Source organism: Mesoplodon densirostris, chromosome 6 (genome assembly GCF_025265405.1).
Source record: "Mesoplodon densirostris isolate mMesDen1 chromosome 6, mMesDen1 primary haplotype, whole genome shotgun sequence".
Classification (NCBI taxonomy): Eukaryota; Metazoa; Chordata; class Mammalia; order Artiodactyla; family Ziphiidae; genus Mesoplodon; species Mesoplodon densirostris.
The window spans coordinates 108,973,963-108,990,176 of NC_082666.1; the positions used below are offsets into that span (position 1 = coordinate 108,973,963).

Genomic DNA, 16,214 nt, shown 5'->3' on the forward strand with positions numbered 1-16,214 from the left:
TTGCCATGTTTCCTTAGGCTCCTCTTGGGTTTGATAACTTCTCATATTTTCCTTGGATGACCTTGACAATTTTGAGTAGTTAGTTTTTTGTAGGATACCCACTACTAGAATTTGTTTGATGCATTTTTCATGAGAATATTGGGATTATGTGTTTTGGGGAGGAAGACCACAGAGTAGAAGGGTTATTCTGTCAGATCACATCAAGTGTACAAAGTATCAATATGCATTATGAATGCTGAGGTCGCCCTTGATCACCAGGCTGAGGTAGTGTTTTTCAGGTTTCTCCATCGTAAGATTACTGTTTTCCCATTTTCATGCTGTACTTTTTGGAAGAAAGTCAATATGCTCAGCCCACAACTAAGGAATAGGGAGTTATGCTTAAGATGGAGTACTACATAAACTATTTGGAATTCCTTTGCACTGGAGATTTATCTATTCTCCTGCATTTATTTATGTATCCAATTATTTATTTATATCAGAAGAACTCATGGATTTTTATTTTATACTTTGGGTTATAATCTAATTCTACTTTAGTTACTTTGTTCCTCAAATTGCTCTAGTCCTGACCCTTGTGAACTCTTTTCAGTTGGCTCTTGTGCCACTCTGAGGTATCCCCATCCTATATATTTTTTTGGAACTTTCTGACACTATAAGATGGTCTTGTCTATAAATCTTGTATATTTACTGCCCCAGTCCTAGAATCAGCTATTTCTTCAAGGATAACTAGGTGTTTTTAGTGGAGAACGGTATTAGACAGGAGGATCTGGGTGTGGGGTGTACTAATTGCTGCTTGGATGTCATTGCTTCTAGATCTTCTCAGCTGACAGAGCAAAGAGATAATATGTGTGTACATGACCCATGTATAGGCACATATCTATAAGTATCTCTCTACATAACCATGTGTATTAAGGTAATATGAAGCAATATTAAGCTAAACATGAACGTATATTGATGTTTCCAACTTTAATCTGTTACCACATAGATCATCTTAGCCTCATCTCTTGCTTATCTTTAAATTTCAACTCCAGCAAAACACTTGACTTTTAGAAGTATGAAAATCAAATTGTAGCAACTTTGGGAAGCCACATCATCTAGCAGAATAATTCTTAAAGGGCAAGGTGTTTATCATCAAATTTTAATTTACAATCAGCAGTACTTCTTAACATCAGTAGCCCTCCAGACCTCTGCTTCCAAGAAGATGAAGTAGCCCATTTCTCCCAGGTTCTCCCACTTAAAACTAAAACCCTGAACATAACAACAAACAAACATAGGAAGATGCTGAAAGGTGGAAACGAGAAGGCAGACTTAACTAGGGACTTTGGGACTTGAGGAATAACATGGTGATGAGTCCCCTGTGTTTCCTGTTGCTTCCCATACATCCTGGAGAGGGTATTACAGGAACCCCCAATCAATAACCACCAACAGAACAACAGACAAAAAAGCTTCAGAAAAAAACACAAAACCCTGTTCCCCCTAGCCAAAGTATGAGGAAAGGGGTTGCTAAAGACAGAAGACCATTTGGGCAATAATATACACACTACTCAAGCCAAGTGCCAGTGGAATATACACACTACTCGAGCCAAGTGCCAGTGGAATATTGCACCCATCCCCTATGTCCTGTGGTTTCAGTTGGGCCAAGCTAGGATTTGATCTTCCACACCACCCCACTCCTGCCCTCCAGAAGAGGCAGCGCTCTGATTCCCCACCAGGCTTGTTTCAGTGTGGTCCAGTGGTGAGCTGAGCCTCCACCCCTTTCCATTAGCAAACAGACTTTAAAAGGTTGTGCCTGACAGGCTAGTTAACTGGGCTGCCCTCACACAGTTGTGGGGTCCAATGGTGGGACTTAGCCTCCGTCTCTCCCTGACATCAATAAGAATAGGATGTTACAGATTGGAGGGAGTAGGCACCCCACTAACCCCCAACACATGGTGTCAGTGAGACCCAGTGGGGTGCTGAATCCCCATAACCATCCTGAGGCAGTAAGACAGAATGAGGTGGCACAAGCAGGGCTAGTTGGCAGTTCTCTTCCTCTTACCCTGGTGTCAGTGGGGCCAACACGTAGCTGACCCTCTACCCACACCCGGCATCAACAAGAAGGAATGAAGTGGGAGGAAGGACAGCAAACACTTCACTTCTCCCCTCCCCTGTGTCAAGAAATCTACTGGGGAGATGAACTTCCACTCCTACTAAAAGGCAACACAATGATATTAATGTTCCCACTTTTGGGGGAAGGTGTCAGAAAGGCCATAGGATAGCTGAACTTCTACTTGATCTGTCTGCAGTGAGGCAATGTAAATGCCCACTTTTGCAGGGGTATTGTCAGTAGGGCCCAATGGAAATCTGTATGTAACCCCCCAGTCCTCATACTACACCTCAAATAGGATGATTTCCTTCTAAAATGTAATAATAAAATTAAATGGGATGCAGAGTCATATAATAACTCACAATGTTTAGAATACAATGGAAAAATACTCATGACACTAAGAACCAGAAAATCACAGAATAAATGAGAAAAGACAATAAACATACACCAACACTGAGATAAAACATCTATTGAAATGATCAGACAAGGATTTTAAATAAGCTGTCACATAAATGCTTCAATTAGCAATTATGTGTTCCTTGACAGAAATGGGAAAAATAGAAAATGTAAACAAAGAACTAGAAGCTATAACAATAAAAACAAATGAGAACAGTAGAACTGAAAAATACAACAATCAAAAAGCTTTGCTCAAGAGTAGAGTGGAGGGCCTCCCTGGTGGCGCAGTGGTTGAGAGTCCGCCTGCCGATGCAGGGGATACGGGTTCGTGCCCCGGTCTGGGAGGATCCCATATGCCGCGGAGCGGCTGGGCCCGTGAGCCATGGCCGCTGGGCCTGCGCATCCGGAGCCTGTGCTCCGCAACGGGAGAGGCCACAACAGTGAGAGGCCCGCATACCGCAAAAAAAAAAAAAAAGAGTAGAGTGGAGATTACAAATCATAGAATCATGAACTTAGAAGAGATCAATACAATCCACCACATGTACAGAGAAAAATAGACTGAGGGATAGAGACGGGAGAAAGAACAGGATCTCAAGAACGTGTAAACAGTAACAAAAGCACTAACATTCATATCATCAAAGTTCCAGAATGAAAACAGAGAGCAAGTAGGACTGACAAAGTATTCAAAGAAATCATGGCTAAAAAGTTCCCAATTTTTTAGAAGACATAAACACAAATTCAAGAATCTGAGCAAACCCAAAGAGGAAAAACGCAAAGATATCCTTGCCAAGACGTGTCATAATTAAACTTCTGAAAAGTAGAGACAAAAAAAATCTCGAAAGTGGACAGGCAGAAACAATGCATTACTTATTGAGAAACACCAATTCCAATGACAGCATATTTCTTGTCTAAAACTCTGGAGTCAGAAGCATTGACATAACATTTTTCAAGTGCTAAAAGAAAAGAACGCTCAGCCACAAATTCACGCTTTCTATATCCACTTTCTTGTTTGACTTACATTAATGGACTACTAACTCATCTTTCTATATCCGGGACTGCCATCACCCTTCTCCAAAAATCTAGCCACAGTATTTCCAGAGTGATATTTCTGAAAATGAAACAAATTTTTCTTATAAAAATACCTGATTGTGTTATGAAACTTTTCTCTCTTCTAAGTTACCAGTTAAAATCCTTCAATGGATTCCCATCTTTCTTGGAGTAAAATCTCACATCCAAACTCTCTTTGTCCTTTTGGGCTGCTGTAAGATTATGGTGCAGGTTGGGTGGCTCATAAACAACAGGCATTTTTTTTTTTTCACAGTTCTGGAGGCTGCAAGTGCAAGAATAGGGTGCCAGTATGGTCAGATGAGGGCCCTCTTTTGAGTTACAGACTTCTCATTGTAACCTCACATGGCAGAAGAGCTTAGGGAACTCTGTGGGGTCTCTTTTATAAGAGCACTAATACCATAATCATTTCCCAAAGGCCCCACCTACTAATACTATCACCTCCGGAAATTAAGATTTCAATGTATAAATTTGGAGGGGAACACAAAGACTACACCATAGCACTTACTATACATACATGGACCATTCATGGTCTGGCTTCTACCACTCTCTCCATTGTCTTCTTTTCTTACACTCCAGTGAGCATTTCTTTTTTTTTTTTTTTTTTTTGCGGTACGCGGGCCTCTCCCTGTTGTGGCCTCTCCCGTTGCAGAGCACAGGCTCCGGACGCGCAGGCTCAGCGGCCATGGCTCACGGGCCCAGCCGCTCCGCGGCATGTGGGATGTTCCCGGACCAGGACACGAACCCGTGTCCCCAGCATCGGCAGGCAGACTCTCAACCACTGCGCCACCAGGGAAGCCCCAGTGACATTTCTTATACTGATTATGAATGGGACTCCTTTCTGGACTGATCCTTAACCATTCATTTTCTGGCAAACATGAATTTATCTTGTCTTTTCCTCAAAAATTCACCCTTCCTTCATGTTACATATCCATTTCCATTGCCTTCTACAGGAAGCCCTACTGATATCCCCCATATACTACTGTCCACAGCATGAATTAAGGTCTTACGGTGTCTTCCTATAGCACTCTGTAATAATTTTTACGGTAACTATGGATTTTCTTATTTGAGTGTCACAATACATTGACTTCTAGGTGGCACGATAATGATTTTAGTAACAGTAACACTGGTGCCTAGTTTAACCCATGGCATACTTTAGGTGTTCAATAAATGTTTGTTGAATGAGTGAATGAATGAATGAATGAATGAATGGTCAGTTTGAAATCTTAATCATGTTACTTTTCAAAAATCTGTTAAAAAGATACCCACAGTTTTCCAGAAGATTAGGGACTTAGGATCTTCAACTTGATTTAATAGAGGAAATTTTTACTCATACATCATGCTTAAATACCTCAAAGTAAAACCATTAACCCAGGAATTTAAGGTTACCATTTGGACTTGCAAGCCAATAATTAATATCTCCTGCCCCCACTGTATTAGATGGTTTCAATGCTCCACTCATATCTCCCCAGCACTCATCATTCCAGTATATGCTGATAGACTCATGCTACCACCTGCAATTATCCACCTTAGGGCAGGCCAGAAATGTACAGGAGTTAATGTATCTGGGTGTAGCTGTCAACCAAGGACAGAGGGGACTGGAAGATAAGTACTTCAAGTTTCTCACCAATTCTTGGGATAACTCTAAGACATGTTCTATAGAGTTTCACAGAACTCCCCTGAAGTACTGGCAGCAGTTTCCTGCAGGAGTAATTGATTCAGTAATGCACCTCTGTTGGCTTCCTTCCATGCCTCCATTCTCAATTCCCACTCCACTTCTGAGTTTTCTGGAAGCACCTCCCAGATGAACAGTTTGCCTTCAAATTATTGCCTCAGGTTCTGCTTCTAGGGGAATTCAATTTATAGCCTCCTAACAATCCAGTGCTCCTTACAGAGCCATCACTGGTACAAGTACCAAGGCATGGCACATTATATATCACCCCTCCTAAATCCTAATATTTTGAAACAGATAGGAAAGAGCAAGACCTTGAAGAGAAAAATCGTTTACATGAGAATGGCCAATGGATAAAGGGAAGGAGAGACAGTGCCGTTTGTTTTCCATTAATGATAGTGTGAAATTTATGGGCAGATGGTCTAACAGGTGTGACTATAATTTGAGGAGCCTGCTCCCTTGGTTACAGAAGACTGCTATTGTTATTATTATGGAAGCACAACCTCATGACTTTATTGCTTCACTTGATGTAGCCTTTTCCTTTACCCTTAAATCTTTCTACATCACTGAATTGCAGCCAATAGATTTATTTTCTCCCTATGGCTCCATCACAAAAAAAAGACACACATGTGCACACACACACACACACACACAGAGTTTTGTGTATGCCAGTGCTAGAAAAGACAAGCTCATGGTGCATGTATGCAATGGATATTGTACATTACAGGTCTCTGTGAGATAGTCTTCTGCAGGTTCCTATGTTTATTTTATGAATAATTAACTTTAGTAAAGTTAACTTCCTGAAGATCTTGATGAAGACTGAAGAAAGGAAGTAAATTTTAAAGAAAAAGACTTAGAAACTTGCCCTTTTTGCCCTTTCTTTGTGTCTTAATGAACAAAGGATAACTGGGCCTTTTTTGAAGTCTTTGCTTGAGTTGAAGACACAAAATGCAACCTGTACTCTTATCATAATATGTTCAGTTTATGAGTACACAAACTTATAAACTGTGAATTTCCCTAAAGTTATTATACCATTTAGAAGATGTTTGCTTGGACGTTTACTTTAAACCAAACAATTGAGGTCTATATGTCCAAATAATTTCCTTCTCTCTTGCTGTCTCCATTTCAGTTTCCTGAGTTTCTGGGAAGGCCTGGTTTCCCCAAAGGAACGATTTCTGGTAGAATTCTGGAAGTCTGACCCAAGAAAAATAATCCAGTATAGCCAATGAATTGAGGACAAGAAGGTTTCCAATCAGGTAGGAACATTTAATCTCATACATTACAATCACCTTAAATAAGGTGTGCTGATAGCTGGATATGATATAACTGCTTGGAAAAAGATGCATATCTAACCTACCCCACAAGGAAGCTGTTCTCAATTCCCTTAGAGGTTGTGGTGTTTATCAGAGAGTGCCTTGGGGGAAAATGAATACAATAACAGTATGATGCTTTTTTTTTTCATTTTTAGCTCATTGTTGCCAAGTACACTTGGTGATCTTGGTGCCTGTGGTTTAATCCCAGGAGGTTAGACATGTGGAACAGCACATTAACCCTTTTTAGTATTTTCTCCCAAGACAAATCATTTTTATAGGTTGTCTCCATGGTCTTCTAGTTGCTTATCAAAATTAAGCATCATGTCTTCTAAGTGAGTAATAGCCCCAGTCAGTGTGAGGAAATCAGCTTGGTTCTTATTGGGGCACAAATTCTTGGTCTTGGCACAAAGTGGGTTCACATAGGGAGTTAGAAGGAGAAGAATGGGGCATGCGAAAGGGGAGTTCTGTGTTCTCATTTACCTATGCATGTTGAAACTCCACTAACAGTTTTATTTTCATTAGCAATTTGTGATAAAAACTTAGGGTAAAGGGAATAATGAAGCTGTGCCATTATATGGCAGGACAAACGATAGTAGTGACATCAAAATCAGGGCCTATCCATCTCATTTGCAGTTATATACTCAGTGTTTAGCATAGCATTTGACCCCTCATCAGTATTCAATAAGAAGATGCATGTTGAATGATTTAGGGATGAATTAATCAATGAAAAAAGTTAATATGGTAGAAAATGTGTTTTATCCTTGTGTTTTCGTGTGTTGACTTCTGTATTTCAAGACCCAGCACTGTAACTGACACATAGAATATAAGCAATAAAATTTGCTGAAAGAATGAATGAGTCCCCACAATTCTAAGAATAATTTTAAGACCAACACAGACCCCATATCTACCATGGTCTATGACAGAAGTATCCGGAGATGAAAGCCTGATCTCAGCTAGTGGTAGAGCTGACAGAATTTATCTAGTTTTAATAATTTACAGCTCATCCCATTACATCTAGGCATAGTACCTATGTGAGCCATACAATTAAATGTGGACTGAAAAAAATGCACAACCTAAAAGTTGAGAATTATGTTTTATTTGGAGGACATACTGAGGACTTAAATCAGGAGACAACCTCTCAGATAGCTCTGAGGGACTGTTCCAAAGAGGTAAGGGAGGGCACAGGATATTTAGGGGTTCTTGCAAAAAAAAAAACCCAGGTAGTTGGAACATCAAAAGATTACTGTTGGGCTTCCCTGGTGGCGCAGTGGTTGAGAGTCCGCCTGCCGATGCAGGGGACACGGGTTCGTGCCCTGATCCCGGAAGATCCCACATGCCGCGGAGCGGCTGGGCCCACGAGCCATGGCCGCGGAGCCTGTGTGTCCGGAGCCTGTGCTCCGCAACGGGAGAGGCCACAGCAGTGAGAGGCCCGCGTACAGCAAAAAAAAAAAAAGATTACTGTTAATTAAAGAAACTAGACATCTTAATTAAATAAATTTAGCACTTTTCTATATATGGTGAGATGCAAGAATGTGGTCTCATGGAAATCATTCCCTTGATATGCACTTTAATTATCTAGGGCCAGTATCCTGTTTTCTCCATCCTGAATCCTCTCAGGGTGCAGCATTGGGGGTGGCTTCAGTGGCTGATGGCTTGATGGCTATAACATCCTTTGTACTGATACCGCAGGCTACATTCTTTGTCCACGTAAATGACTTGAATATGGATAGTAAATCTGTGGATTTGCAAAACGTAATTCTTGGAGCATTTTTAGAAGGACAAAGTTAAGGGCAATTTCAGAATCACTAGCAGCTAAAATTGCTATTTATACTTTTCCACCGGTAGGTAGTAATCTGTTGTTGCTATCTTCAGTATTCCCAAGGGATAACAAAAGCCATTTAATTCTAGAAAGAAATGTAAAATTTAGCACAATGCAACTTCCATAAAACCAAACACACAAACACACACCCAACTCTCGCAGATATGAAGTAATAATCTAAAATAGAATCCTGGAACTGATTGCAAAAAAAGAGCAAATGTACTCATATTGGATTTTATTCTTTTATTAATGTTTGATATATATATATATATATATATATATATATGTATTAATAAAATTCAGAGTTGCTATATGGAGAAATAGCTTTGTACCAATATTGTCTTTGTGTTTATCAATAATGTATGAGATTGCCTCCTATGCTCCTTTTCCTTTATTCTCTTGCAGGCAGTAGATGTAGTTATCAGTTGTTTTTAAAATTTCTAGGCAGCCAAAGGACTAGTATCACTTAAATAAAGAAGGCAAATTGTCCTAAAGTAGGAACAATTTTCCTTCATTATGGAACATAAAGTCCTCCTATGAAGGGGGAAGAATTTCATAGCTAAAAGCTTTCAACTACAGAAGATTTATGAGTAACTATGTATGTTGTTTCAAAGTGGACTCTCTATAATTAATGTCTAGGGGTTATCTTTGGTATATAATGGATTTTGATTTTTTAAATATTATTAGATAATATACAAAAGAATATATTTAATTGTATGTAAGTTATGAGAAATAATAAAAACTCCTGCAAACACACCACCAAAACTAAGAACTAGAATCAAAACTGCTGAGTCTTCTCTCTGTTCTCTACCCTGATCCCACCTTCCTGCTTTCACCAAGGAAATCACTCTGATCTTGGCTTTATGTTGAACATCCACATAATTTTTATCTGATTTTGCTTATTATTGAGATTTATAAAATTGATATCATACTTTAGTCTTCTGTGCTTGCTTTTTTTACTCAACATTATGTTTCTAAGGTTCATCCACTTTACTTTAACTAGTGTTCATTCATTTGTACTACTGTATAATATTTTCTTGTATAAATACAAGAAAATGTGTTTATTATTCTATTAATGATATTTGGGTTGTTTGGGGCCTATTACGGACAGTACTTCCATGAACATTTATTTTAATGTTTCCTGGTACACATGTGCAAGATTTAACATAAGTAAAAGAGTAGACATACTAAGAGTAGAATTGCTGAGTTGTAGGGAATTCAAATATTCAACTTTAAAAATTCATGTCAAAATGTTTTCCAAAGTTATGGAATCAATTTTCAGCCCTTTTGCTCTATAGCTTCACCAGTTAGAATGGCCATTCTAGTCTTTTGTTCCTTGTATTAGTCTGCTCAGGTTGTCCTAGCAAAATACCTCAGATTCAGTGGCTTAAAAAACAAGAGATTTATCTTCTCACAGTTCTGGAGGCTGGAAGTCCAGGCTCAAGATGTTGGCAGTTTTGGGTCCTCCTGAGGCCTCTGCCCTTGACTTGCAGATGACCACTGCTGCCTTGCTATGTCCTCACATGGCCTTTTCTCTGTGTGTATACATCCCTCTTATCTCTTTCTCTTCTTACAAGGACACCAGTCATATCAGTTAGGGCCCCACCATTATGACCTCATTTAACCATACTTATGTTTTTAAAGTCCCTGTCTCCAAACAGCCACATTGGGAGATGGGGCATCAACATACGAATTTTAGGGAACACAATTCAGTCCATAACAATTTTAATTTGTATTTCCCTAATTACTGATAGGCTGAGAATCCTTTCATTTGTTTAACAGTTGCCTATGTTTCCTATTCTGTGAAGTCCAGAGAATATCTTTTGTCCATTTTTCTACTGTTTATCTTTTTCTTACTTATTTGTATTGTTTTTTAAATACAAGCAAATAATCTTTGGTCAGCTATATATGACACAAATAAGTTATTTCATACCTTCTAACATTTTTAATGTTGTCTTGTGATAAATAGCGGCTCTCAATTTTAATGAAATCAAATTTATATTTTAGCTTAGTGTCTTTTTGTTCTACTTAAAATGTCCTTCCCTAGTTTAATGCTACCCAGATATAGTATATTTTCTTCTGAAAGTTCTAGTGTATCTTTGTTTTATATTCAAGCCATTAATGCACTTACAATCGACTTGTCTGTATTATCCAATTTCTTTGTTTTCTTATGAATAATTAAGTTTTCCAGGACCATTTTGGAATGAATGGATTTTTTAGGTGTGTCTGAGCTGTTCTTGACCATTCACATAAATTTCAGAATTGGCAATCCTGTAAAACCTCTATTAAGTATTTTTATTGTAATTGTATTGACTATATAAATTAAGTTGGGGAAAACTTACACCATTATGATGAGTCTTTTCAATCCATAAACAAGATGTACCTCTCCATTTATTTAAGACTTCTTTACTATCTTTCAGTAAGGTTTCATTTTCTCCATAAATGTCTTGCACATTTTTATTTAGATTTATTCCTAGGTAGTTTTTTTTTCCATTTTAAATAATTTTTAAGCTCTCTCTTTGTTCCTGGATTATAGAAATCCAATAGATTTTTGCATCTTGAGCTTATATCTAGCCATCTTGCTAATATTGTTTTTTAGTAAGAGAGAGGATTTTCTGAGCAAAGAGGAATAAATGTAAAATTAAGTAAAAAGGTTATGGGTCAGCTCTGGTCAATAGAACTTTCCATGATAATGGAAATGTTCTTAGTGCTGTCAAAAACTACAGCCATTAGTCACATGTGTTTTTAAATTTTTAAATGTAAGTTCAATAAAATTAAAATTTCAGTTCCTAAGTCAAACTTGCCCACATTTCAAGTATTTAATAGCCACTTGTGACTAATGGACACTATACTGGACATTGTATCTCTAGACTATTAGACTGTGAAGCCATGGCGTCCCGGGATTTTATCTTTGTCAATGGCATAGGGAGATCTTTTATGTGACAGTTATTCTGTTATTAAAAAGAGAAGTTACTTAACCAAGTCATCCCTAACTTTTTGAAATAATCCAACATAGCTTTCACCATCCATGAATTTCTTGAATCATATTTATGTTTCTAAACTATTTCTTGTATCAGGTGTTCACTTTGTACCAAGTTCATTGTCCTAAAATGGCACATACCAAAGTATCAAGAGGTTCCCTTATTCCTGATAAGCTGTGATTGGATGAAGAAGACCTTGTTACCCTGCCTGTCTGATTTTTATTATAATCAGATGTTAATCTGTATCAGTCTCCATATTCAAAATTCACCTTCAAAATTATATGTTATTTACATGATGGTTGTCTTTATTTCATTTAGCTAGTATCATGACCTTATAAATGCAGTTTTGGTCATTGTCTACTAAAACCTCATATTTATCTGTGTGGAAAAACGTCTCCTACTTGTTTGCCCTCTTATAAACTCTTCCTGTAATTTAATCCTTATGAGCTTTATTTCCCCTAATTGTAATTACTTAATATTTTGTAAAACATTTAAGAGATCACTGGTATGCTCTTTTTTTCAATCATCTATACATTTAAACAGTGTGTTGCAATAAGAAATAGTACTGGTAATCAGAAGACCAGAGTCCTAGTTTTACCCGTAAAAATGAACTATATGTGCATTTAAATAAGTTTTATATAAGGTTATATAAGGTTTATTCTGATTCTAAAATTGTTATGATTATTTAGAAAATTATGTTTGAAATATGACATTATTCAAAACCAATAGGGGTTTGAAATCTATTAAAAATCTACAAAGAATTCAACTATTTCACCTTTTTCCCTGATTTGATATTAAACTGTAATCCTTCATCTTTCACTTACAGCATGCTGTAGCTGCTGTTGACACAAAGACAAAATATAATGTCTAAATATTGTGTACTTGTTTTTTAAATGAATACTTTTGTTTAAAATTGTCTTTTACATAGATTCTTGATTCCCTTTTCACAACTTTTCCATTCCCCATGCTACTGCAATCAGTCACTCATGATAGAAAATTATTCTCTTTTCTGTTTGCTAAAGCTCTTTTTAAAATACCAAGTTTCAAATGATCATCAATTCAAGAAACTTTGGGAAATGAACCTCATCATTTCCAGAATGAATATTTTGTTTCACTGGCTACCAGGACACCATCCTCTCCTAGATTTCTCCCCTCCTCACTCACCATTCCTTGGCAGTCTCCCTTGGTGATGCCTCCCATCCCTCAACGTCTTTTAGAATGCCCTAAGGCTCATTCCTGGCCCCCTTCACTCTCCATCTACCTTAACTACTCATGAGTTTTAATCTAGTCCCATTACTTTAATGGGAAGATGACTTATGATTCCCCAATTCGTACTTCTAGCCCTAAGCACTCACCTAACCTCCAGACTCCTAATTCCAGTTTCCCACTAAATATCTCCAATCTATGCATAATAGACGTTTCAAACTTAGCAAATAAAACTAAATATTTTGCTTTGATCCATCCATTGCACTCCCGTTTTTCCTGGCTCCATAACTCATCCAGTTGCTCAGGCCAAAAATGTTAGATTCATCCTTAAACTCTCACTTTCCCACAATTCCTGTGTCCAGTCCATCAGAAATTCTTGCTAGTCTAACTTGAAAATACATCCTGAATCCACCTACCTCTCACCTTACTCTTGCCGTCTTTACTTACTCCAAGCCATCATTGCTTGCCTCATCTAATGCAATAGGCAGCCTCTTCCACAACCTCCTTGCTTCCTCCCCTCTTGCCCCAATCCCTATAGTCTATAACCAATACAATAGCCAGAATAATCACAAAAAAACATGAATCATATCACATTATTTCCCAAAACCTGTTCCCATCACTTTAGAATAAAAATTAAACTTTTTACCTGTCCCACATGCTTTATTCAGTATCTCTTCTGCCCTACTCTCCAAGCTCGTTTACTACTACTATTCTCTCACACACACATCCAGATTTTCTTTCTGCAGTGGCTTTCCCAACATCAGGGCCTTTGCACTTGCTATTCCCTAAAACCTGGAAGATTTAAAAAATCTGTAAGATTCCTCCAAGCAAGATCTTAGAAGGTATTTACATTTCATTTTGTAGAGACATTTGGTAGAAGACATTTTTGCAAAAGATAGATACATTTTACTTTGGCAGCTATTCACACATCTGGCAATTTCCAAGTTGGTTAAATAACAAATGTGAATTGATGAAGCTAAAATAAAAGAACTGTAGTTGGTGAGACCTATGTGTTTTAAACCGTGAACTTTGAGGAATTGTAGACATGCAAACTCCACCATGGTTTCAGTGTTAATGTGTGAGAATTAGCTAAGGTATTTTCCAAATACTCATTACTCTCTAAAGAGCTTCTGAGCAGGAAATCAGAACAGGGCCTGTGGACCTGAATTTTATGTAGTACCACAGTCGATTCTGTTGCAGGTGGTTTTCAGTCAGCCCTTTGAGAGACACCAAGCTGGGGTATTTGCCCAGATATGATTACCAATGGTCATGCAAGTCACCAATGAGATACAATCGAGAATCAACAAATGACTGAAAAGAGTGACAAAAGAAGAAGAGGATCCAGTAAGGATCAGTAGAGACGCTATCCCAAGCACTCTTGGCTAGGAGTTTTACAAATCCATTCATATAAATGGATGATAGTTAACAGCCAAATGGCACTGCACATTTTTTTAAGTTGCTGAGTATTAAAGTGTATGGCTAAGCATCATAAGTTTTGTTAAATTATATTTTGGTTGCTATAAAATTAGGTGTACATTGTGTGTCATAGATGTAGGGATACAGATGTGTAAATATATGTCATTGTTTCAGTTCTTCAGCTGATACTTCATAATGTCTTTGCAACTTCTAAATGAAGGGCCTCTTCAAATATTGTTTAGAAAGGAAAGATACCTGTTCATCCCTGTCCACCTCCCTTTCTTCATCCCCTTCCTTGTCCCTTCCCTTTTTTTATATATCTTTATTGGAGTATAACTGCTTTATAGTGTTGTGATCCCTTCCCTTCTTGAACAAATTAGTCCGTTAAGTGAGGTAAAATAACCCTTTGTCAGCATGGGGGAGGTGGGCATTCAAGGAACCAAATGACTTGGCATTGGGTCTCAGAGTCTGAGAAAGGGGAGAGGATGTCTGCATAAGGGAGCCTGGAGTTGACTGCTGAAGTCTGATTCGTGTGAAAGGGCATCCACATGAGGAAGTGGCCTTGGCAACCACTCTGTACAGATTGTCCTAACCCGTGCCAGGTGGAGAAAATGTGTGGATGGGAAAGTGGCAGCTACAAGAATTTACTTAAATACAGGAAGATTGATCAGATAATTAAGGATATTAAGAATATGGTAATCAGTGTTATTTTAATATCTGTGGAGGGAGTTAAAATATGAAAAGGGCAAAAACTAGAATGAAGGGGTGTTGAAAGGGAATGGAGGATGTTAATGTGAACACATGATTTTCAATATAGAGACATTATAGAAAAAACCTAGACTATATGTATGCATATGTTTATGAATGTGTTTGTGAATATGTGTAAATGGTTATGAATATGTGTTTTCATATGTGTGTATGTATATATGTACATAAATCCCCTAGCTCTGCCTATTGAGAGTACCTGGGACCACTGCTTCCCAAGAGCAATGAATACACCTAGTGTCCAGATCTTGGTTTCTAAATACAGCTCTCCAACTGAAGGAACTAAAGCTCTTTGGAGAAATGGCTGATTCTAGAACCACTACAGGGAAAATATAAGATGACCCTAGAACATATTATTGTTTCAAGAAGTAAGGGATCAGCCATAAAAAGAAGCGAAATTGAGTTATTTGTAGTGAGGTGGATGGACCTAGAGTCTGTCATACAGAGTGAAGTAAGTCAGAAAGAGAAAGACAAATACCATATGCTAACACATATATATGGAATCTAAAAAAAAAAAAAAAATGTCATGAAGAACCTAGGGGTAAGACGGGAATAAAGACACAGACCTACTAGAGAATGGACTTAAGGATATGGGGAGGGGGAAGGATAAGCTGTGACAAAGTGAGAGAGTGGCATGGACATATATACACTAGCAAACGTAAAATAGATAGCTAGTGGGAAGCAGCCGCATAGCACAGGGAGATCAGTTCGGTGCTTTGTGACCTAGAGGGGTGGGATTGGGACGGTGGGAAGGAGAGCGATGCAAGAGGGAAGAGATATGAGGATACATGTATAACTGATTCACTTTGTTATAAAGCAGAAACTAACACACCATTGTAAAACAAGTATACTCCAATAAAGATGTTAAAAAAAAAAAGAAGGGAGATATCACAGAATAATTGGGAAACATCAAAGGATATAGAAGCCAAACTGAAGGGGTTTCCACTGGACAAATCTTGAACAATCTCAGCCTCAAAATAAATAATGGCAGAAACGTATTATAGTCAATTGAATAAAATAGGAGTCTATTATGAGTTCATACTGATTTAAATAATTAAATTGAGTAAATTATGTTTGATGAGGAACAGGATATTTACATAATTACAAAGTGCCTTACCACAAAAATTATTAATAATGAAGGAGAAAAAAATAACTTTACAATGGAGAAGACTGGGTGATACACCTTAATCAAATGAGTAACATGATATTCCAGTAAGGTTACAGGTTAAAAGTTTGCCAAAATTGTTTGATAGGAAGCAGTGAGAAGAACAGAGCTTCACCACTGTGTTATTCCTGCCAACTACACATATCCTGAATAATCATGAGACAAATACAAACAGCTAAATCCTACAAAATAACTGATCCATATTCTTTAAAACTTTCTAGTTCATGAGATTCAAGGGAAGCCTGAGAAAATTTTCCAGATTAAAAAACTAAAGAGAGAGGACAACTAGATGCAACATGTGACACTGGGCTGATCCTTTTATTATGAAGGACA

General features: G+C 37.8%; 1 long non-coding RNA gene across 1 annotated transcript in view; it reads left to right on the forward strand.

The window, feature by feature from the left end:
- Positions 1-16,214, forward strand: part of LOC132492427 (uncharacterized) — a 43,961-nt gene that overhangs the window by 14,969 nt on the left and 12,778 nt on the right. Inside the window, exon 2 of the long non-coding RNA XR_009532812.1 lies at positions 6,346-6,472. This is a non-coding gene — a long non-coding RNA (uncharacterized LOC132492427). The remainder of the gene's footprint in view (positions 1-6,345; positions 6,473-16,214) is intronic.